The sequence below is a fragment of the Podarcis tiliguerta genome (genome assembly GCF_965153285.1).
Source record: "Podarcis tiliguerta genome assembly, chromosome: 1".
In the NCBI taxonomy this organism is placed as follows: Eukaryota; Metazoa; Chordata; class Lepidosauria; order Squamata; family Lacertidae; genus Podarcis; species Podarcis tiliguerta.
The window spans coordinates 110,431,304-110,455,065 of NC_139534.1; the positions used below are offsets into that span (position 1 = coordinate 110,431,304).

Sequence of the window (23,762 nt, forward strand, 5' to 3'; positions counted from 1 at the left end):
TTTTCAAAGAAGTAAGAACCAAGGAAGAGCCTGCTGGATCAGGCCAATGACCCATCTAATTGACCACCATGTTCTAATAGCGGACAACCAGATGCCTATAGGAAACTCACAATAGGACTCTCCCCACCTAAAGTTTCCAGCAACTGGTATTCAGAGGCATATTGTCTCCGGCAGTGGAGGTAGAACATAGTCATTTGGGTTAGTACCCATAGACAGCCTTACCCTGCATGAAATTGTCCAATCTCCTCTGAAAGCATCCAGGTTGGTTGCTATCACCACTTTCTGTTACAGCAAAAAGTGAAGCTCTGTAATGTCTGAGGAATTATTTCCCTTTGTCTGTCTTGAATCTTCCAACATTCAGCTTTGTTCGATGTCCATGGGGGGGGGGATTCTCTGTCTCTGTGTGTGATTCACCTTCTTGATCTGTTTATTAAAACATGTAACCAATACACCTCCCAAGGTTCTGGGCATTGCTTGCATGTTTTTTTAAGAGAAAGTGTGGGTGGGAAATCACACTGGGAATTATTTGCAGTTTGGAAGCACTTCCCTGGTCCAGAATATCCCCACAAAAGAGGCCTTATCTCATTTTCTAAAGGGTGTGTTGTGTATAACATGGAGTTTGTCCATAAGCGGAAGGGTTTTTTAAAAAAAGAATAATAACAACCCATATCCATTACTTTACTGAAATGAATAAATATAGCAGAGTGGAGGGACTATTTCCAGGTCAGGGCCACACTGCCTCCACTTTCCTCCTTACCACTTTCTTGGCTGACAGGACCAGAGGCAAAAACTGGGTGGAGAAAGGGCTATGAATCTTACCTTTGCCCAATAAGCTACATTCCAGCCACGCAAAAGTCATACACTTCTACACAGAGAGCGACTTCTCCATCCAGGCAAGCAGGAGACATTAAAGCAGTTCAGGAAGACATTCCAGCCACTGATGGACATGGCCTGAAAAGAGAAGGTAGATGTGGCCTCGGGAGAGTCTCAAGAGCTGGAGAGGGAAGCATAAAGTTCCCCACTCCTGGAGCATAGAATTGCGTGGGGGGTGGAGCAATTGTAGAATTTAAGGCTTTTCAGAATTCTAGCCTGAGTGAAGGTTGTATAGTTAGAAAGGCGTGAGAGAGGGATCTCTCTCTCTCTCTTTCTCAACAGAGAAATATGGCAAACCTACCTTAAGCCAGGTGACACCATTGATGCACCTTGCTCAGTGTTGTATACAGTGGTTGGCAGAGGTACTCCAGGGTGTTCAGATAGGGTTCTCTCCCAGCCAATGACTGGGAGTTGCCAAGGACTGAACCAGGAACCCTTTGCATGTAAAGCACATGCTCTGCCTCTGAGCCACAGTCCAGCCTTCTCTTTCTCTCAAACACACTTGAATTACAATATAAATTTTGTCCCAGTTTTATTATTATTCAAGTTTGCATAATACTCATTAGCTTCAGCAACATTTTGCTTCATGCTCATTACAGTATAATTCACTTAAATATTGTCCCTGAGAATACTAGTCTAACTGTACTACAGTTAATGGTGCCCTTGAGAACCTTACAAAGGTGAAATAATAATAATGATCCATTCACTTTCATCCATATCCCACATACTCCACGGATGTGTTGCAAAGCAGCATCTCGTTTAGACACTGGTCTTTCTTGCCCGCCTTTATTTATTTTCCATAAACCAGGAGTGGTGAAACATTTTGACACTGAGAGCCACGTTGGCATCTGGTCAGCCTCCTGGGGCCACATGGCAGAGGTAGGCAGAGCCAGAAGCAAAACACAAGGTTTGACTGGAAAGTCTGGTGAATGGTCACAGAAATCGGACAGTGAGAAATATTCGAACATACATACCTTACAGGCCTTCAAAGTAGGCCCCCTCTGATACCATGCACCATTGACAATGTTCATAGAACTGTTGGAAACTTCTGGAGAAGTCCTCTTTTCGTACTGATTTCAGTTCACTCATCACAGCAGCTTGGACGTGTGAAATGTTGGGAAATCTGTGCCCTTTCAGTGCAGGTTTCAGTTTTGGAAAAAGAAAGAAATCCGGTGGGGTTAGATCAGGAGAATATGCTGGGTGGGACAACTCAGTAACCTCAGTAATGATTTCACGCAGAATATCCAATTCTTCCGCCATCATTTGGACGGACAAACTCCAATCCAACATCAATAACTCACAAACTCTGTCGACATTTGCCACCGTTCTGCTCATCTACGGTCTGCCAGGCCAAGGGTCATCTTTGATGGTTTGCCACCCTTCACAGAAATGCTTAAACCACTCATATACTGTCTTTTGAGTTACAACTTCATCTCTGTACACAAATTGTGAGCATTTTGTGGGTTTCTGTTGCCAATTATATGTTCGAATATTTCTCACTGTGACCATTCACCGAACTTTCCAGTCACACCTTATAGATGAAGCAACAAATTTATCTATCATCTATCTATCTATCTATCTATCATCTATCTATCATCTATCTTTTGTACTTGAGGGTAGTTTCTATTCACACCTCTCTGTCTATCCTCCATGCAGACAAACAAGAGATGCAAGGGGACATTTCAGCCAAGCAAACGCACTCAAGTTCTTCTTGATGTTTGAGTCGGAGTCTCCTTTCTTGTAACTTGAAGCCATTGGTTCGAGTCTTACCCTCCAGAGCAGGAGAAAACAAGCTTGCTCCATCTTCCATGTGACAGCCCTTGAAGTATTTGAAGATGGCGATCATATCTGTCATAGAGGCCCCCTGTGCAAATTAGAATCAAGTGCAATTAGGGTTTTAAATCATGTGGGGAGCCTCCAGGAGTAGAGAAGTGTAGTGAACCCACCACTTAATACTACCAATTAATAATGTGGCAGATCCACTCCCGCTATCTGCCCCCTATTAAATTAAACTTTGGTTCATGAGCAAGGGGCACTTCTCCTTGGTTACCCACTCTTTTAACAATCCTACACTTGAGGTATTCTAATTGATATAAAGGATCACCTCATGCCTTGGTACTGGGCTGGGAGTCTTCTCCCTTCCTGGCTATCCTGAGACCCAGGTAGCTTGAATTCCCACAGGATCTACCTCTCCCGGCTCAAACTCAGCCCTCCCAGAACACTCCTGTCTGTATACCTTTTCCAGACCCTTGACACAGTCTTCCTATCCAAGCTGTGAGGCGCTGTCCTCTCACTATGGATAGTCTCCTCAGTGTGTATGTTTAACTCAGAACCAGTTCTCCCTATCTCACTCCCTATCTCCCAACTCCATTCAAACCCTATGTCTTAACCTGAACCTTAGTCCTATCTCAAAACCAAACCTTAACTACCTCCCTCAGAAAATGCTCCTTTTATTCTCCCTCCCAAAGTTCTGCTCCCTCCCCCCACTGTGGCTAGCCAATCAGTGAGAGGCTCCAGGGGAACTGCATCACCAGATTCTAGTCTGGCTCTGCTGTCCATCACAAGATCTTTGCGCACAAATTCATTCAGGGCTCTAAAGCATGTAGAGATGATGTGCTGGAGGTGGCCTGTCAGTGTGCCCTGCTTCTCCTGTTGACATGCAAGGAGACTGAGTGCCTGAGTAGGGCTTCTGAGTTTCAGTATTATGGGAGAGGGAGAAAAGTGTCTGTCTATCCCCTTTAATCACACCATGCATAATTTTAGAGACCTCTGTTGTGTCCCTCCTCCCATTTCTTAGTCATCTTGTTTTGAAGTTAAAAGAAAGCTTCAAACACATTCAGTGAAATGAATTTATTTACTTAGAATATGCAAAACCCAATTTTCACTTCTACAATGACGCAAGCAGTTTACATATGAAATATACAGCAGTGCAATATAATCAATAAATTTTGATAATTAAAACCAAAAGAGAGCAATAGGAACTCAATACCAGACTGGCAAAAATGATGGGTAAACAAGTAGGTTGTTAATTTCTTGCAGAAGCCATTCAGCTTCTGTGTCTGCCTAGCATCTGCTGCAAGAGCAATCTGCAGGATAGGTAGGTGCCATTACTGAGAAGGTTCTCCACTGCACCGCAGCCAACTCAATGCTTGGAATGAGCGGGTGGTCCTCAACTTTCATTCTGAGTAGACCCATTCAAATTAATAAACCTAACTTTGCCATGTTCATTCATTTCAGTGGGCCTGCTCTGAGTAAGGCTTAGTTGAATACCACTCAAGCAAAATTCAGCTTAGCAAAGTTCCTTGAATTACATCAAAAATCTCAGAACTGTACCTGAAAGTAGTTCCCATAATTGCTGGGTGAAAAGGATGTGACTTAGGTTGGTTTGGGGGTAGAATTATTTCCAGTTTACCATCAGTTTCACCCTCCTACATTACTCTTTAAACTCTTTGGGCCTTTAAGCTTAAGGATCTTAATTGTTGGGGGAAATAAATCAAACAATTCACATTCCACTATGGATGTATCTTGATGTTTACTTAATCTTAAATCTATTTTATATAATCAGCACAGCAGTTTGCAATATTGGAAATGCAGGGGGTTTTTTGTTTTGTTTTTTGCCAGGGATCATTTGGATGAACTTGAATTGAACTGTGAACTGAATGTGATTGTGAATTGGATTTAGTTCCCTTTTTGGACATTGAACTAGAACTACTTGCTTTTTGGAATGAACTTTCCAAGCTCTGAGCCAGAGCAACATATGTTCAGTGTGAGAGTCTCCCCTGCAGTGGACTGACCTGGGCAGTCTGTAAATAAGGAAGAGGTCTTTCACGTAGCTTGGCTTCAAGCTGTTTAGGGTCTTATAAGTCAAGACTAATACATTTAAGCTTACAAGCAAGTATCTGAAAGATCAGAGTTTAAGATCTCACTATTAAACCACTCCTGTGATCATACTCTAACTTTCCCTGTCTGCACTAGCAGAATGTCCAGGCTCCTCATTTTTCCAAGGCCTGAATGCAAAGACGGCTGTTTCTGCAAAGTGGGGAAGGCTGGTGCAGGTCTGGAACATTGAGGCAATGCTGTGCTGTGAATTCCATTTCCAGAACTGTTAAGCCTTGAAGTGCTGAGTTTGAAGATGCCTAAGCTGGCAATTATTATGGCAAATGGAGTGGGACAGAGTCCGTGCCGCCCAAAACTGCTTGGAAAGAATGTGGAAACACATAATAACTAGGGAAGCATGCTACAGGCACTACTTAATTTATTTTTTTATAAAAAAAAATATTGGGGGGCATTTATTTCATCTATAATGGAAATCGAGACTCCTGCCCCCACCCTCGATTTAAAAATGTTCAGAACATCTCATTTTACGCTTGTCGTCAGATCTGGAATGAAAACAGCAGACAAAAGATATGGATTTAACTGCGGCTGCAGTGTTTTATTAAAGGAACTGCAATTTCGATCAACCTTTCTCAAGTAAACTCTGCTCTTAGGGGCTGCCACAATAACATTTACTCAGGATACATTGCAGCTGGTTATCTACTACCACTTGAAATTGCAGAAACTAGCCCACAATCCTGTTCTTGTTTCCAAAACCACATCCCAGGTAAAATTGCTCTAGGGTGTCATCACTCTCAGGCTTCTGCAACATTGCTGTAAGTGCTAAAACTCCCAGAAGATGATGCAAAAAACCCTCATATATGTCCAGCTCTGCTAAGATTGCCAAGCCAAAACTGTTTATTTCAGGTGCCTCTGTGTAGTGCACTAAATAAACGTGACAGCATGCTTTCAGGATAGTTAAAATACATATTATGAGTTTCGACTGCCTTGGTTGCTGTGAATGGGCAGCTGAGCAGTTGGGGACTTTAACAATGTTTAACGTTGCTTGATAACTGGGAATCTCTCTCCAAACTTTGGAATGTAATGCCCATCAGAGTTTGGGAAGGTCATACTCTGCAGGTAGCGTAGGATGACAAAGAAACATTTTTAGAGGCCAAAATATTCCCTCTGCAGTCAAAGCCATCTTTTCTTTTTTCCATGAAGAATGTCATGATGTAATGTCATTCCTATTGGGCCATTCTGTTGACAATGAGTAAAGCCTTCTGCTTCCCCCTTCTGCACCTAGCCGTGGTTATCATAATTGTGAAATAACATTTTAGGCTTCAGTGTGACAAGTGATAATAGGCAGTTAACTCTTATTGGCTATTGCCTTACGATGTAATAGTGCCTTGGAATTCTTCATTTTAAAAGGAGCCGGACAGATGCAGAGTTCCATTATTATTAGATCATGCCTATGGTATCACTGAGAGCTCTCTCAGGCAAAGAGAACTGTTTTCTCCAGAGAAGCTATATGTTTAATCTGGGTCGGAAAGGGCAGCTTCTGTTTTGCTTTTCTGTTCCTTTTCAGCTTGGCAAACATAGCTAAGGTTATGGCAGACACGTGAGACCACTTATTGAGTGTTATAAGAGGACCATTCTGTAGGTAACGTGATACAAAGGCCCCTATGGTAGATATATTCAGTTTTGAGGGGGTAAATAAGCATGTGAAAATCCACATAACTTGTCAGTATTACAGTTTCTTGGGAGCCAGACATGGATATATATACTAAGTCTTTCAAAGTTTTCTTTTTTTTAATGAACTGGGAAATTAGCATGTGAAAATCCACACTGCCTGTCATCACATAGGTTTAAATTACTCACAGGCTGGTCCACGATACCCCCTGGACTATTTTAAGTCACTTAAAAAATGATTTGGCCAACAGAGACGTCTATCTTGTTCACTGGAATGGTTGGCTCTCTATCCCATTGACTTTGGCCTAACCCAAAGGGGCACCATGACTCTGCTGAGGTTAAATCTGACATTTTTAGCACTGACATTTTATAGCTTTTTATGTATGGTGGTCACATGTTCTACTTCACAGTCCTCTCTTTGAAGCAGTCCTCTCTTTGAATGACTGCCCAGTCCAAAGCTGCATTCAGATGTGGGATATACTGTACACCAGCTCCCTCAGCAAATAAAATGAGATGAGCGCCGCAACCCCAGAGTTGTCCACAACTGGACCTAACGGTCAGGGGTCCCTTTACCTTACCATTGCATTATGGAACTGTGGCTTTTTTATCAATATGGTGCTATACCACTGTAAATGTTAGATGGTGGGAAATGTTTCACCAACAGGCCTACTATAAGCCATCAATTGCTTTGCCCTTAGTAGATTGCAAAAATAAGACAGATAAACTCCTTTTCCATTTAGGAATATAAGGTGTATATATGAGTGCTTTCAGAATAAGATGAAATTTCCTAGTATACTTTTTTTCTGGGTGGAAAGTCACATATTACTCTTTTTCTCTATCCTCTTGAAACAGAAGGCTATGTTGCAGAATTTTCACAAATACTCACAAACTTCTTTTTTATGGTGGGTACCATTTTCTTCCCACTGTTCCCTGGAATGCTGTTAGGTCAGGGATATTGTGAAAGACGCAAAATAGTGGCTAGGCTTCCAACACAATTGCTGCTCTTGCCCTTTGACAGGAGCAGGTGGACGAGTGAGAAGCTGTACTCCTGTCACTGCTTATATAGGCCCCACCCACAGATACTGCTTAAGAATTTCTCTGCACACTTGATCATTTGATTGTCCTTTTTATCCATTGTTGTCTTTTTTAATTGTATATAATGTTTGCTTTATGTTGCTATGTTGTTGTTGTTGTTTAGTCATTTAGTCGTGTCCGACTCTTCGTGACCCCATGGACCAGAGCACGCCAGGCACTTCTGCCTTCCACTGCCTCCCACAGTTTGGTCAAACTCATGCTGGTAGCTTCGATAACACTATCCAGCCATCTCGTCCTCTGTCGTCCCCTTCTCCTTGCACCCTCCATCTTTCCCAATATCAGGGTCTTTTCTAGGGAGCCTTCTCTTCTCATGAGGTGGCCAAAGTATTGGAGCCTCAGCTTCAGGATCTGTCCTTCCAGTGAGCACTCAGGGCTGATTTCCTTCAGAATGGATAGGTTTGATCTTCTTGCAGTCCATGGGACTCTCAAGGGTCTGCTCCAGCACCATAATTCAAAAGCATCAATTCTTCAACGATCAGCCTTCTTTATGGTCCAGCTCTTACTTCCATACATCACTACTGGGAAAACCATAGCTTTTACTATACGGACCTTTGTTGGCAAGGTGATGTCTCTACTATGTTGGCTAATGTGAATAAAGTTTATCTTATCTTATCTTTCTCCGCACTGTTCAATGAATGTCTCACCAGTTTCTCTGCCCACAAATAGGATGGAGAATTTTGAGAGTCTTTTTGTGCACAATTCTAGTCTCTAGAGTTAACAGTGGCAGGAGAAACAAACTTTGAAAGCTGAGGGGTAAATTTCCATCTCTAGTTAATGCATGAAGGGGTTAAGACCACAGAATAAGCTGTTGTTTCCAGACTTGTTTGATCATGCCCCCTCACCTCCTGTAAAGGAAGTAAAGCTTCTTTGTTAACTCTCATTCTAATATAGGAACATCATAAAGAATGGAGGTCTGACCTGGGCCTCCAGGCTAAAACCACATGAATGGCTCACTAGCCATTTCTGTGTTTCTAGACCAAAAATGTAGAAACATTTTACCATATTTTGTAAACCTGTGCTTTCCTAGCTGCTGTATGAAAGATGCATGAATCTGACCTTTAGAATTTGGTAAGTAAAAGCCATCTAAACTTATCAAACTTTTTGGTCTGTTCATTTCAAAAGCAGATAGGAAAGGGAAGTGCTGTAAGCGACTCAGGATATTTAAAAGGTTTAACAGCCTAAATTCCTACACTTCAATTTGCTGCATTTTTTGTGATTATTTTTTTTTTTAAAGAAGGTTTTTGCTGGGGCTCTTTCTTACTGGAAAGTGTGCTTGCACTGCATTTGGATCAAGGGATCCAGCAAATGCTGTTTAACCAAATACATTCATATAATTCTGACATGTCTCCTTTTATCTGCTTTTAATCACGGCAATAATAACCCAGCGACCATGTTTGTAATAGTCATCTATACCAAAAGCAAGATTTATATGATGCTTCATAATGCATCCTGTATCATAAGTCATATTGTCTTTGGCCAATTTATCCGGCTCATCACACTACTTTGGCTTGCACAGTTAAGGAGTTGACCCACTGTGGAGACAAACATAATTAGAGGGATGGTGAGCATTTGACCCTCTGTGGAGTTGGCCTTCTGTGGAGACCATAATAATTTGCGGGATGGTGAGTATTTGCCAAGGACCATCATGTAAATAAAAAGAACTGTGTTGAAAATGAAGGCATGTAAAATCTCAAAGTCTCTGTGCTTCAAGTGACTTTCACCACTGTGCCTGCTTGCTTAGATAAAAATTAACGATCCTTTCTGTAGGACTATAATCTATAACCAGAGCCAGTTATATGCTTGTGTTTATTGGTAATTAAAGAATCAGCTATTTTTTTCTGGCCAAGTAAGTACCATTCATACCTGATTCTCCTGCCCAGAGTCTCCATTTTAAGCAGAGCAGAGCAGTACATAACAGAAAAAGTTTGCTACTTCTATATGAGCTTTAGAAGAGGGATAGCTGAACCATATAATCTCAGAATCCACTCGATTTTCCAGGTAGTGGTCTAGAGGCTGGACTTTTATTTTGCCACACAAACGGACCTCAGACAGGGAGGCATCATAATAAAATCATCACTATCTAGTCCATGAAATGTTTATGTCACCATAAATCCGTCACTCTTTAGAGTGGCACAAGAGACTTGGTTGCTGTTTTTCCTGCAGCAGACGGGCATGGCTACCCCTCTGGAATTGTTCATGAGGTATCAGAGGGTGTTTTGTGTTCATGGAGAACATACTGTGGGTCGCCTTGAATATTATATTTTAAATGTAGGCTATAAATATCTGAAATCCATCTATTGCTCAATCAGTCAATCAGTTGTGCTGAGGCACAGTCAAAGTGTAAGATTAAAATAACGTGCACATTTTCCATCATTTGAGTGTATATCTATAGATATGGCTTATGAATCATACTTCTATTAAGTATGGTAGAAAGAGGGTAAGTCCTGGGGACTGAAACATAATCCGAGCAAAATGCAGTTGGACCACACAAAATAAACAGCAGTGATTATGTGATTATGCTTGCATACGTTACGGTATTTAAATAAAGGCGACGAACACAGGTTTCCAGTGACAAATGTGTGCATAGATTAGTGTTTGGCAAACGTGTAGATTAAGGAAAGAGAAACTGGGTTTGAGCGAGTAAGAGATGGCATGATAGGAGTTTGAAAAAGTATGCATGCCATGGAGAACGTGAAAGCGTGTTCTCCTTCATGGAGAGCATGCCTTGTGGTGGCGTCTAGCAAGTCTCTGTTGCTGAGTGGGTTTGATTGGTTGGCCACGAAAGTGATTGGGCTCTCCAGAGTTGTTGGGGAGATTTTGATGTTGCCAATTTTGATTGACAGCCTAGAGGCTATACATTCCCTGCGCGCGTCACGCTTCCTCTTTTCACTGCGCGCATCGGATCACTCTCCCACCCTCCCTAATTTTAGGGTTTGTTCATGTTTGACTTGCTACGCCTGTCATGGGGTCATCTGTTTTGGGGGAAGGGGCCTGGTAAGAATTTTGTCCATTTGGCCAATTGGCTGGGGCCATTTGGTTTTTGCCTACTGCGTAGCAAATCCTCACAACTTGTAAGGTTGCCGTTAGGCACTGGTTAAAATTGGCTGTGGAGGGGAATGGATTAGCTGTGCCTGCCCCTCCAATGCTGCTGCTGCAAGGGTATTCTGTTAAAGGAATCCAGGGGCTCGCCATCCTCTTGTCCGAACCCCTGTCAAGGGGCTAGGGCCACGCAGGAGCCCCTGGGAGCATTTGAGGAGATGAGGGTCTGGCACCCGGCTCCATTCTCTCCCCAAAATGTTTTCCCTTACTGACGTTTGCAGGCTTGCAGATGTCAGTTCTGTCCCTGGGCGGGGACAGATAGTCGCAACCAATGCCTAAGCAACCGCTCACATTTTGTATTTTAATAAAGTTGTGGCCAAAATTATGCCAAAAACCTTAAACAAAATTTCTGTGTGAAGTTTGATTTATTTGAGGGGTTCTCTTTGGGGACCTCAACACACAATAGAGAAAACCAGAAGACGGGAGAGTGCTCTTGTGCTCGAATCTTGCTTTGCAGGTTTCCCATGGGTATCTGGTTGGCCACTATGAGAAAAGGATGCTGGACTAGATGGTCCATTGGCATGATGCAGAAAGCTCTTCTTATGTTTTTCTGTTTTTAGATTAGGTGAAGTGGGCGGCAATTACCTCTTAAGAGGTGGTGCCTTGTCTGTGAAGCACTCGCCCTAGGCAGCTTTGAGAGTCACAAACAAGGGCTTGAATCCAACTTAGACATATTCAGAGAAGACTCATTGAAATCACTTGGTGTGACTAACTTAAGCCCATTGATTCCATTCGATCTACTCTTAGCATGACTTACTTCAGGACCTCCAGAGGCATTTGTTCGGGCCACTTTTATTGCCAGGGCTTTTAATGACTATGTTATTCTGTTTTTATCTGATTAGTTTTTTTTGGGGGGGGGGAAGCCTATTTGATTATAATTATGGGCTGTTGATTATTTTTTTTACTGACTCTGCTACCACTGCTTTTTAAAAATAATAATAATAAAGGTTTTTATGGATATAATAAATATACAAAAAATAGCAGAGATTACATCAAATCCATAGGTTCCACCCTTATACCCCTAGTGATGTCAGGTTGTATTGCTATATAATTGTTCTTTTTTGATCCATACAGTACAAAGGTACATAAAAAGGTACATATTGTCCAGGAGGCCAATTGGAAACTGGCAAATGGACCATTCCAGCCACGTGATACGATGAGGATTTTATTTATTACCTGTCCTTCACCCTAAAGTCCCAGACCAGGTTACAGCATGAAAAACAAGATTAAAAACAATTTTAAACAACTTTTTAAAATTGACAAAAAGCCCCTATTTCACAGGGTTATTATATCCAAATCTGCAAAGACAATTGTGGCAGTGTGTGTTTAATTTTTGGTTTCGTTGCCATATGAAATCTGTCTGGTTTTTGATGTTCCCTTTAAGACTTTCATATTGTGAGTTTCCTTCTCGGCAAGAGCCAATTAACAAGCATTCTAATACTGTAAGTCCATAGACACCCCCCTGCAAATCCTTCCATGTTTGAGCAATGGAAAGTCCTGCTGCCACCAGCAAAAATATGAGCAAGTCAGACTTTGGCTCAGGATCACGCATTCCTATTCTCCGAGACCTGCAAAACTCATCTCCAAAAAAATCTAACAACTTACATAGACACTTCTTGTTCAAGCAACATAATAGTATGATATAGGATTACAAGTGGGTCAGAGGCAAAAATTAGCACCACGTCAACCCATCCTTTGTAGAAATAAGCTCCTCATTACCTTAGGGCAAAAGTATCACTAGCACGACAAAAAGATCCTTGTGCAGGTTTTTCTTTTCTTTTTCAAACGCCCCAAATTCTCCTTGCACTCCAAGCAAAACAGCAGCCCCTCATAAATATCTCTGCTAGCAGCCAGGCTCCTGGGTTGCCTTCCCTCCCATTGAGTGGCTGTTGGTCCGATTTCGCTCATAAAAATATTATGATAGGAAAGTGTAAAATCAGTTCCAATTTCAATTTCTCTAATTTGGTGGTTAAGAAAAATAATGATCGGAATGCCGCTTGTTACATTTTAATCTAGATCTCAAAGCTTGCGTCAATGCAGAGCGCGGGGGTCCCCCTCCCATTTCCAATCTTTGGCTCAGATTGATGAAAGCATAAAATAAAGGAGAAGGGGGAAATCAAGGAGAAAACAATAAAAAGTGAGTGATCTTATTATTAAATGTAGCTACCGAATGCTATGTCAAGGAATTATATATACCTGTGTCAGAAATCAGCAGGGGGTCCTTCGTATAGGCTCAGTCATATATTTCAGTATTATCTTCACTACTTTTTGAGAATAAAATGTACCTTCATGCATGTTTCAAACAATAATTCCAAGGCAGGGTATGTGTGTGATTCCCCATGAATTATCAAAACAGACTTCAGAAAGAATTTGTAACTGTCCAAAGGAGCATGCTGCAATTCCCCACCCCCCCTTTAAAATAAGATACATTTTTAAAAATGTATTATTCTTCCCTCAGTCCTCCCCCTAAAATGATTGCAGCCGATTAAAAAGACAGAAGCCCTATCGGTCTTTAAAACTTTTAGAATTTGTTGCTTTCATACGATTTCACAAGCCATTGGGTACTTTGGAAAGTAGTTTACAGATATAATGTGACTTTAAAGATGTATATATAATATATATACGGAATTGTTCTAAACTGTTTTTTATATGGAACTGTTTTTAATCGTTCCCCCACCCACACGCCTTTATTGTTTGGTAGCTGCAATGGTTTCACAGCTATATCTTTTGTTATTCCCACTCACTCTGGGGGTAAAGAGTGTTGTTGTTTAGTCGTTTAGTCGTGTCTGATTCTTCGTGACCCCATGGACCAGAGCATGCCAGGCACTCCTATCTTCCACTGCCTCCCGCAGTTTGGTCAAATTCATGCTGGTAGCTTCAAGAACACTGTGCAACCATCTCATCCTCTGTCGTCCCCTTCTCCTTGTGCCCTCCATCTTTCCCAACATCAGGGTCTTTTCCAGGGAGTCTTCTCTTCTAAGGAGGTGGCCAAAGTATTGGAGCCTTAGCTTCAGGATCTGTCCTTCCAGTGAGCACTCAGGGCTGATTACCTTCAGAATGGATAGGTTTGATCTTCTTGCAGTCCATGGGACTCTCAAGAGTCTCCTCCAGCACCATAATTTAAAAGCATCAATTCTTTGGCGATCAGCCTTCTTTATGGTCCAGCTCTCACTTCCATACATCACTACTGGGAAAACCATAGATTTAACTATACGGCCCTTTGTTGGCAAAGGTTGGGGTAAACAGTGCATAAAACAAAATACACAACATTTAAAAATAAATCCATTAGATCAGGGCTGCACTCTAACAGAGCATGTGAGTGACCATCATGACTTCATCTAGGGAGTCATGCAAAGAAAGCCAAAAACCTGCCAATCAAGTGCTTGGCAGGGAAGCGAGAGTGAGGAGAACTGAGTCTAGCTCCCCACTCACTTTTCAAGACAGTTTTCTTTACAAAGCCACATGGATGCAGGCACATGCGGCAGCTGTGGGTGTGCATGACTTCCCCACCTGACAAGAGATGGAAAGGGCTGTAGCTCTGGGCTGAAATATCTGATAAGGAGAGACTCCTGCTTCAAGTCTTGGAAAGCATACTGCCAGTCAGGCCAGACAACACTGAGGTAGATGGACCAGTCACCTGACTCGGTATAAGGCAGCTTTCTGCACCCCTGGGATAACAACATGGAAGTCTGATTTTGATGGCCTCTTCAGATGCTCTACCTCAGGGCTGCCAACTTAAATAAAATATTGAGGGGAGGGGCAGGTAAGCCTTGCCCCACATAATTGATCACAAGATGTGGAGCACACATACCATTTGCATAACAATGCCCATCAACTTGGGGGAGGGTGGGTCTGGCCCCCTCAAATATTTTATTGGGAGGGTGAAATGGTCTTGGCCCCTTGGAGTTGGCTCTTATGCTCTACCCCATTTGTGGGCAGAGAAGGGGAGCATCATGTCACCAAATTTCTCAAAGGAAAGTGACATTTTCTCAAGAGCAGGCTTTCCTTATTAGTAGTAGCCGGGGGCAAGGTTTATTGATTTCCCCATGCCCAACAAAGGGAAGCAACAACTACTCTGGCTGGATCTAGACACATTTTTTAAAAAATCAAGAAAACGCATTGTAAAGCTCATAATGGGAAATCGTGTTGCATATTGCCAACTGATATTCTGTGATCATTCCAGGATGAGGATTAAAGGGGAAATTATGTGCTGAACTCCAGCTCCCAACACACCTATCAGCAACATCTGGAGGGTCACCGGTTTCTCACCCCAGCCTTAGACTGGGGACCTCTGCACTGTGACAATCTGGATAAAATAAACTTCCTCAAACATTTGCCTGCTAGCCAATGGTTGAGGGAGAAATTCAGAATAGCTGGCAAACCCTAATTGGAGAAAATAATAATATTATAAAATAATAATAATAATAATAATAATAATAATAATAATAATAATAATAATAGGAGAAATTGGCCAAACAACATCAATAAAAATAATAATGTGGAAATATGGATAACTGAATATGGGATTGGAAAAATGAAAAACTGAAAGAAACCAGAGTTGCCCATCACTATGCTAGGCTCCCCCTCCTTGTGTTTACAGATGTCATTCCAAGTCCTTTCCATAGCTTAAACGTTCTCTATACAATAACATGCCTCCTGACACATCTTCCTTCACACTCTGCTGCCTTCCATTCTGGCAGTTGTATAATTGTGACTCCTGGCTGACTACCCTATTCCTCAGTGCTCATCCTTATTGTTCAATGGTCCCTTTCTTATGGAAGCTCTAGATTTCTGTTCTTGATGAAAGGAATGGCAACCCTTTGGACTCTGGCTCCTGTTAGTCCCAGTCTGCATGACCAGCAGTCAGGCATGATGGGAACTGTTGTCCAATAATATCTGGAATACCACAGGTTCTCTACTTCTGCTTTACAAGGTACTCAGAAAACTTTCCACCAAAAGCTGCAAAATTAAGCATTATGCTTCCACCTCACCTTAAAGTCAATGGATCTCTAGGTGGCTGAATTATTCTGCTAAAGTAAAGGGAACTTCAAGGTGCTTAATTATGATGGGGTTGCGTTTATGCTTGCGCAATTTCCTCCTTAGCCATTCCTTCAGTTGATCCAAGTTTTATCTCTCATACTGCCTGTTATTCTGAACTAAATGTATGCTGGCAAGGAAAGAATGGGAAAAGACCCCTATTAATATGATGAAATGAGTGAAGAGAGGAAAATGAAAATACCTTAAAGTAGACAGTTGTGAAGATTGGGTTTTTGTTGGGTTTTTCCTCCTCCCAAATTTCAAGTATCTTTGTTCAAATCAAAATGCAGGTGCAACCGAAATTTCTTCATTGTCTGTGAATTCCATCATTAAAAGTTATTCCATCTGACAACGAGTTGTATCTTTCTGCCAGTCAGTTAAGCAATTTGAAAACAATCAACAAAAAAGGAAGAGAATGAAACAAAAGGCAAATGTTCCCACCTGCTGATCTGATATTTTAATTCTAAAGGGAAATTACCAGTTCTTCACCTGTCAAACTGACTCACAGAACAAATGCAGAAGAACAAATATTCATGACATAATCACAACACTGGTGCCTCTGATTTATTTATTACGAAGCTTTTTAGTAACGACTGTCAAATGAACCCAGCTTTTCTTGTTTACATCTCTGAAGAGTAATAAACAAGACACAATTAAAGCCTAATTATTTCCACCTGGTGAACTCTATTTTGAGAAGTTTTTTGATTAATTAACAGTAGGCGTCTCTCATCATTATTTGCTGGAAGAGGGGGAAAAATAACAATTTAAACCAAATTAACATTAGTCTGTAGTGAGGTCTTGGTCCATTTTCTGGGTCATTGCCACTTAACTCATTAGAGAAATAATTGGAAAATGCAACCACTGTTAATCAATATTGCAATATGATTTCCATTACAATGTTGATAGCAATTAGACAGAAGGATGGGAATCAATTTCAAAGGAGGAAAAGTATGCTTATTGTTTTTAAATTTTATTTGCTCATGAAAAGCATTGCAACTTTATTGAATAGGACAGAACAGGAAATGGAGCCCTTCTCTTCTTTCATAATCATTTTCTGAGAAGGGCATTGGAGTTTTTAAAACATTTATTGGACATATTCTGAAGTAAGCATGTAGAAGACCAAGCTACAAACTACCTGTGACAAAAATGTTCTTAAGGACAAGAAACTGTATTTTTCAGCATAATGTAATATAACAATTAAGCAAAGCATTTCTTAAGCTTATCCGCATGATTTCCTAACAATAAACCTGGGTTGTTCCCCTACCCTTACCAACTTGCTGTATTATTGTTCCTCTATACGAGTCCTTGCCAACCCTGGTGTCATCCTGAGGTTTTGAACTACAACTCCCATCAGCCCCAGCCAGACATTCTTATTTAGACAAGCCTACCCAGATGCTTAGAAAATTGGTATGACTTTTAATTTGTTTTAGTCTATTTTATTGCAGTTTTAACCTTCGCTGTCTTTTAAATTATAGTTGTAAATCTTTTAGAGAGTATTTTATTGTATTATCTTCTTTGTAAACTGTGTTGGTGGGTTTTCTACAATCAAGCAGTACATAATTTTAATGAAATAAATAAAATAAATAGTTCAAAACATCTGGAAGGCACCACGCTGGAGAAAGCTGCTCCATGCCCATCCATATGCCAACTATTATCTTTCTGTTACTGACAAATAGGTAGGTTGAATCTTTGTGTGAGAACCGAGGCATTTCCAAATGCCTAAAACTAGAAGAGTATGATTTCCCCCCATTGTGTGTCCTGCCAATATCTGACATGGCTTCCAGGTACACAAGACAGAGCTTTCTCTCTTGCAGTCTCCAGGCTTTGGATGCTTAGTTCCCTGAGGGATCCAGGTGTCAGACCGAAGACGTCTTGTAGGCCTTTTGCCGTATTGGCTGCTTCAGTTGTTGTCACTGTGGAAGTTTGACCTGATCTTCTCTGCTGATTTTATTTGACTGTTAATAGCTGCTGCTTTGTGTCCAGTCAAACACAAACTAAAACAGCAGCATATGGATGGTGGCTAACAGATTGAGATTGAATCCTGACAAGACAGAAGTACTGTTTTTGGGAGACAGGAGGTGGGTGGGTGTGGAGGACTCCCTGGTGTTCAAGCAAAGTTCAAGTAAGCCAGTACAAGGCCTAGCTCAAGGCAATTTGCTGCCTGAGGAAGACAAGATGGCATGCACACCCTGGACTTGAATGTTACTTCAATTCCACCACAAGGACAACATCCTCCATCATACCTGAGACTGGCTGGATGGCTAAAGGATCACAAGGCATGGCACATAGACCTATCTCATCCAACACCTTCCTGAAGCTTTCTACACACACACACACCCCTTTAGTATCTGCTGCCCATGGTTGCCTTACAAAGAGCTATTCATATTCATCTGAAGGAAGGCTGGCTCCCATATCAGTCTGTCCATGCACAGGAGTCATTTATGGAGTCCCTCTGCTGGCTCCAGTTGCTACCTGATGTCATTGAGGAGAGGCCTCTGGAATGAGGGGAGGGGGCACCTGGTGTGCACATAAGAGGATAGGAAGATGCCTTATAGAGCACTGTCTCAAAAAGCTATGCTTAAAAATAAAAAAGTGTGTATTTTCACCTGGGTTAATAGGAACACAGGAAGCTGCTGTGCACTGAATCAGACCAATATAGTCCAACTAACTCAATATTGTCAACTCTGATTGGCAGTGCCTATCCATGGTTTCTGACAGGAAAATTTCCCAAACTTACCTGGAGATGTCAAGATTTGAACCCAGGCAAAGCAGAGGAACTACTCTAAGTTCCTTCCTGGTGTACTCACATATTGTTGATGCCTGTTGAAGACCTTTAAAAAAAATCCCAGGCTTTTTAACTGCTGTAATGTTTTATGTTGCTCTTGACTTATAACTCTGGCAATGTGTTTACATTAGCTGTTTTATGCAGTTCAGCTGTCATTTTCATTTTGTATTGTATTGTTTATAGTTTTATGCTTAGTTGGTTAGCTGCCTTGGAAATAAGTATTTGAAGGACAGGGCTTAATATATTTACCAATTTCAGTTTGTTTCAATGCCCATTTCTACTTATCTTGGGTGACGTTTTGGATTGCTTTCTGGAAACTGGCCATGCATGCTGGGACTGGTGGGAGTTGTAGTTCAGCAACGTTGGGGGTGGGGTGGGGCAAAAGTTCCTCAGCCCTTCTTTAGATATTAACTGTGTACATCATTTCATTTCAAAATGTGACCAGCCAGCCCTGCTGTGTTTAGTGACCCTTTTGCTCATTCAGCTGAGTGGGAACTTGGACCTCCGTCCCAAAGCACAGAAGCGAAATGCAAGCCCTAGTTCACTGTGCCAGTTCCTCAGGACCCTTTTGGAAGTATTCCAGATGAAATTGTAACACACACACACACACACCATAACATAAATCCTAATACTGTTAATTCTTTTTTTCCCTTTTTTTTAAGTGTTCTCCTTCATGATGTCTACAAGGTCAGAAAATGTGGTGGTGTGAAAACAAAATGAATAGCAGTTCTCAATAAAGTCAAGTTTAATAGCCATGGAATAAAATTACAGAAATGTTGTGCGTACCACTGCAGTTGAATAAACATTCATCTGAGGAGAGCGAGAGAGCAAGCCATGCTGGTTCATGAAAATGCCATGCTTGTTCTGTCATTTTGATGTATAATACATAATATCTTTTGGAGGAGCAGCAAGACTGGGGAGTGGACCCTTTATATAATCACCTGGAGCCATTTCAGTCAAAATTGTGGCCTAGCTTATCGACCAAACTGACCTTGTCTACCTTAGTGCAGAGATAGCCTGTGTGGTGCTCTCCACACCATAGCTCTCAAGAGTCCCAAGCAAATTCAGGGATGATGGTAGTTGTGGTCCAACAACATCTGGAGGGCTATCCATCTTGGCTATCCCCGCCCTGATGGATAATTTGTACCAGAAATGGACAGGGAACTGCAACCCTGTTGATTCTCCTGGAGCTTTCAGTGGCATATGACATTTCATCCTTCTATTTCACAGCAGCAAGGCTGGAGGGTACGGCATTTAGGTGAATCCATTCAGTCTAGGAGAAGACAAGGAGAGCATAGTTTCAGAAAGTGATGCAGAGAGACTCCTGGTCTTCTGGGATACTGTAGGGATTTCCATCCTACCCCCCCCCTTTTTCTGTTTTAGCATCAGTAACGTTTGAATGCTAATTCTTTTCAGAATTCACAGTAGGTGCTTGTAAAAAGTGTATTTGCATAACATCTGGAACATATAGTCATCTCCCACCTCAAAACTACTTCATGTACCATAACATTTGATTTGTAGAGCTATGGCCTGGTCCCTTTCTTCTCCTCCCTCCACCCCACCCGCAAGCGCTGCTCTTGACATGCAGCAATCCAGATGTGATTACTCAGTGAGCTCAGGTTTATTAAAACTCTATGATGGTTAGGTACCCCCCAAAAAAGGCAACCTAGAGGATGAGGTCATCACTGCACACAAAAATGAAGCACAGACACACTGCAGATGTTAAATCGTTCATATACATTTTAAAGTGTAAAGGGGTGGGGAGAACATCAATCTTTTGCCATCTGGGTCCATGACTGGTCTGCGATATTTTAAGGGATATGTTCATGTGTCTAGGCTGGAATCAGAATCAGCTGTTCACTGCTTTGCCCGATGCAATCCTAGCATGCCAGAGGCTGTTTGTGGAAGTATAACGTCTTGATAACATGGCAAATGTGATCAATATGGGACAAATTTGGCGACAAGTCCTGGTTGTCATAAAGCTGCCTGTACTTGCTGATTAATTATGTCGGAATCTGCCATGTTGTATGGATAGCCAGAATGTTGACTTCAAAGAAAAGACAAGACCGACATGGTCAAGAGATAAAGTATAGCTGGCCAACTGGTAGAGAAAGTATCGAGGATCCATTTCCTGGATCTAGCCTGTATTCTGAAGGAAATCTATGTTGGCACATGCTTTTCCAGATCTAATAATGACTAACAAAAATACATGAGAACCGGAAAGGAGAACCAGGTAAATGACTTGACTGGATGTATGGGATGTGGCATGAAGCCTCGCAGCTTGCTTGAGGTGTGAGCCCTCGGGGTGAACTGAAGAACAAGAGAACAAAGGATCTCAGCCAAAAGACTACAGACCTTGCAGCCAAGCCTGAACAGAAGAAGCTGGAGGAGATGGTTGGAGATAACCTGGGGCTTGTTAGGCACACTCCCAGCCCATAGTGCTGATACTGATCACCCATTTGGGTTATATCAAGGGTGAGATCACTACCCTGTTTTGCTTTTGATTCATGGGTATTTAGGGGTGCTCCCTGGTAAGAGCAAGGAGCACTAGGGGTGTGGGACATGTGTAATTCTTCCTGGGGCAGGAATAATTATGGGTGTTCCCTGGTGACAGCAGGGAGCTCCATCGGTGGGGAGTGTGTTATTCTGCTCTACCTTTGGGTGATCTTAAGTTGGAGCAATAGCAGCAGAAGTGAGAGTGCTGCTACCTGTTAATAGATGCATCTGGGTGGGGCTGGTTGTCTCTGCTATATTTCTATATTTTGGTCTGTTACCTGTCCCTACATGTGGAGAGTCCCATGGACTGCAAGAAGATCAAACCTATCCATTCTTAAGGAAATCAGCCCTGAGTGCTCACTGGAAGGACAGATCCTGAAGCTGAGGCTCCAATACTTTGGCCACCTCATGAGAAGAGAAGATTCCCTGGAAAAGACCCTGATGTTGGGAAAGATGGAGGGCACAAGGAGAAGGGGGTGACAGAGGACAAGATGGCTGGACAGTGTTCTCGAAGCTACCAGCATGAGTTAGACCAAACTGCGGGAGGCATTGGAAGACAGGAGTGCCTGGCGTGCTCTGGTCCATGGGGTCACGAAGAGTCGGACACGACTAAACGACTAAACAACAACAACAACAACAACATGTTAGCTGTTTCTCATTTACATTGATTTTTAGAGGTGATCTTATCTAAGTGTGGATTATTTATTTCTTTTTTTTTAATTTACAATGTTATGCTGTTGCAAACTGCTCAGAGATTTGAAATATGTCAACAAAAATACATTTTTTTGGGGGGGAGGGGATTTGAAATATGGAGTGGTATATCCGTAATCTAAATAAAATAATTTGTAAATAAAGCATCTCATTACTCCTTAGGACTTTAGAGCTATGAGCCTCCACATTTTGTTTAATTTTCCCTGAAAGTTCCCATTCAAAATGACCCATCAGAGAGTAGCGATGTTTCAATATGGCCATGACAGAAGTGTCTGTGCTAATACATTCCTGCTATGTGAAAGTGACTGCCGATGTCTTCACATATCATTGCCATACTCAAGGTGCTCTAGGCATTATTGTGAAAACAGGAAAGCACCAAAATGCACTAAAGGTTTTCCTTCTGCTGGCAAAAAATCCATTAAAACTCATCCAGAGACCACATGCACATCTGGGGCTTTCCACTATCAGCTTTGGAAAAGCTTGCGCTTGAAATTCTTTGCTTCTCATAGCTGACAATCAAGGTTGGATCATTGCCAAGTTGCTTACATCACCAAAGTATCTTCAGCTGAATAAAGATGTATTTTTTAAAAAAAGAAGAAGAAACTACATAAGGGACAAATAACTGGTGGTTCAGGAAAACAGTCAAAGTTGGCCTCCAGGTTGGCAGGGCGAATTTGTATGGTAGCCCAAATTTTTAGGTCTTTATGTGCATATGCACTTATTTTAGATTTTAATCTTTAAGCTGTTGCTGTATGCTGCTTTACATGTACATTTTATTCTTGTGAACGCTGTCCCAGTTGTGCTTTTCGAGCTGGTCTTTGACTGTAATAAATTATGATGGCGGTGGTGGTTCAGTCAAGCTCATACATGATTCCCATAAGACTCTAGGACTGTGCTGAATATTCACCTGTGTCATGTGTTTTTCCCCCCTGGAGACTCAAATTGTTCCAACCTTTTACCTCTTTTGCTGTCAGTTTTTCCACTCTGCTACTGCTCCGTGCTAGGATGGGAGAGGAATTCAGTTCAGTTCACTTGTAAAGGCAAACCTATCTAATTCACACTTTCTGCAACTAATTGAAAACTGAAAGACACCCGTGCTTTGAAAGTCCTACTTCTATAAATTTTGCAGTGCAGTGAACAAAACTGTATATACTGGAGTAAAGGGTGTGTCAAAATGCATATATTGCTGGAAATGTGTGTGGTTTTCTCAAACAATGAGTTGACTGGAATAACAGCCAGAAAAGCTGTTTAACAGCATAGAAAGTGCGTATGTGTCGTCCATCTACTTATTCAATTATTTATTTATTAAATATGCCTGCCACTTTGTCTTGCCCAGGGAAACCCAAAGTGACTTACAACCAAACACTAATTTAATCACATAGATAATTTTCTATTTCCTTTATGCGGTATGTATGTGATTCTTTTTATTTTTTTGAGATCATAAATTTTAACTCACCCTCCATGTTCAATCCATCTGGAGGAAAAGTTGAATAAAAAAGGGAAAAGAAATGTAGGTCTATGCATTATATTTATGGCTAAAGATGAGTGGATTTTTAAAAATGGCAGCCAACAATATTCTATAAAGCACTCTGCTTTCTGCCCAAGAAAAAATAAGGATAGGCATGTTTATTTCCCCACCAACACCACCACCACCACCATGATAAGGTTCTTGCAAAGCGGTATAATTTTCACATTGTGAACATCTCTCTATGCACTCTCTATTCCACGATGATAGCTGACAGAGGCTTGAGTAGTGCCCAACATTGGAGTGGGTGGGTCATGCGTTTGTGATTGCACAAATGTGCCTGTCACATCGGGAGCAGGCTGAGCACAGAGTCCTGCTGTGTGGCACAGTGTTGCACTTGGCCATTAGCGGAGGAAGGGGGTGGGGTGGGGGGCTGTGGTCCACCTCAGGTGTCATCACTGAGGGGTATGTGTGTGACAAAATGAGTTTTATAAAAAAATTGGGCTCACGAAACTTTTTAGGAGTGATGTGGTGGCTTAGGTGCCTGCAGGTTCCGTGCTGCCTGAAACAGCAGGATGGGACTTGCATCTGCCTACTGCCTCTCCCTCAGCAGCTCTACAGCTGAGGGGGAGGTGGCGGAGAGGCTCCAAGCATTGGAGAGTCTTGCCCCGCCCCATGGGCAGATCGCCCCACCCC

The 23,762-nt window shown here is 41.8% G+C and overlaps 1 long non-coding RNA gene across 1 annotated transcript in view; it reads right to left on the bottom strand.

Moving 5' to 3' along the window:
- Positions 1–2,492: 2,492 nt before the first annotated feature.
- LOC310681479 overlaps positions 2,493–23,762 on the bottom strand; it is a 77,617-nt gene continuing 56,347 nt past the window's right edge. The window contains exons 2-4 of the long non-coding RNA XR_014513339.1: positions 19,386–19,667; positions 15,812–15,923; positions 2,493–2,737 (exon numbers count right to left, since the gene is read on the bottom strand). This is a non-coding gene — a long non-coding RNA (uncharacterized lncRNA). The remainder of the gene's footprint in view (positions 2,738–15,811; positions 15,924–19,385; positions 19,668–23,762) is intronic.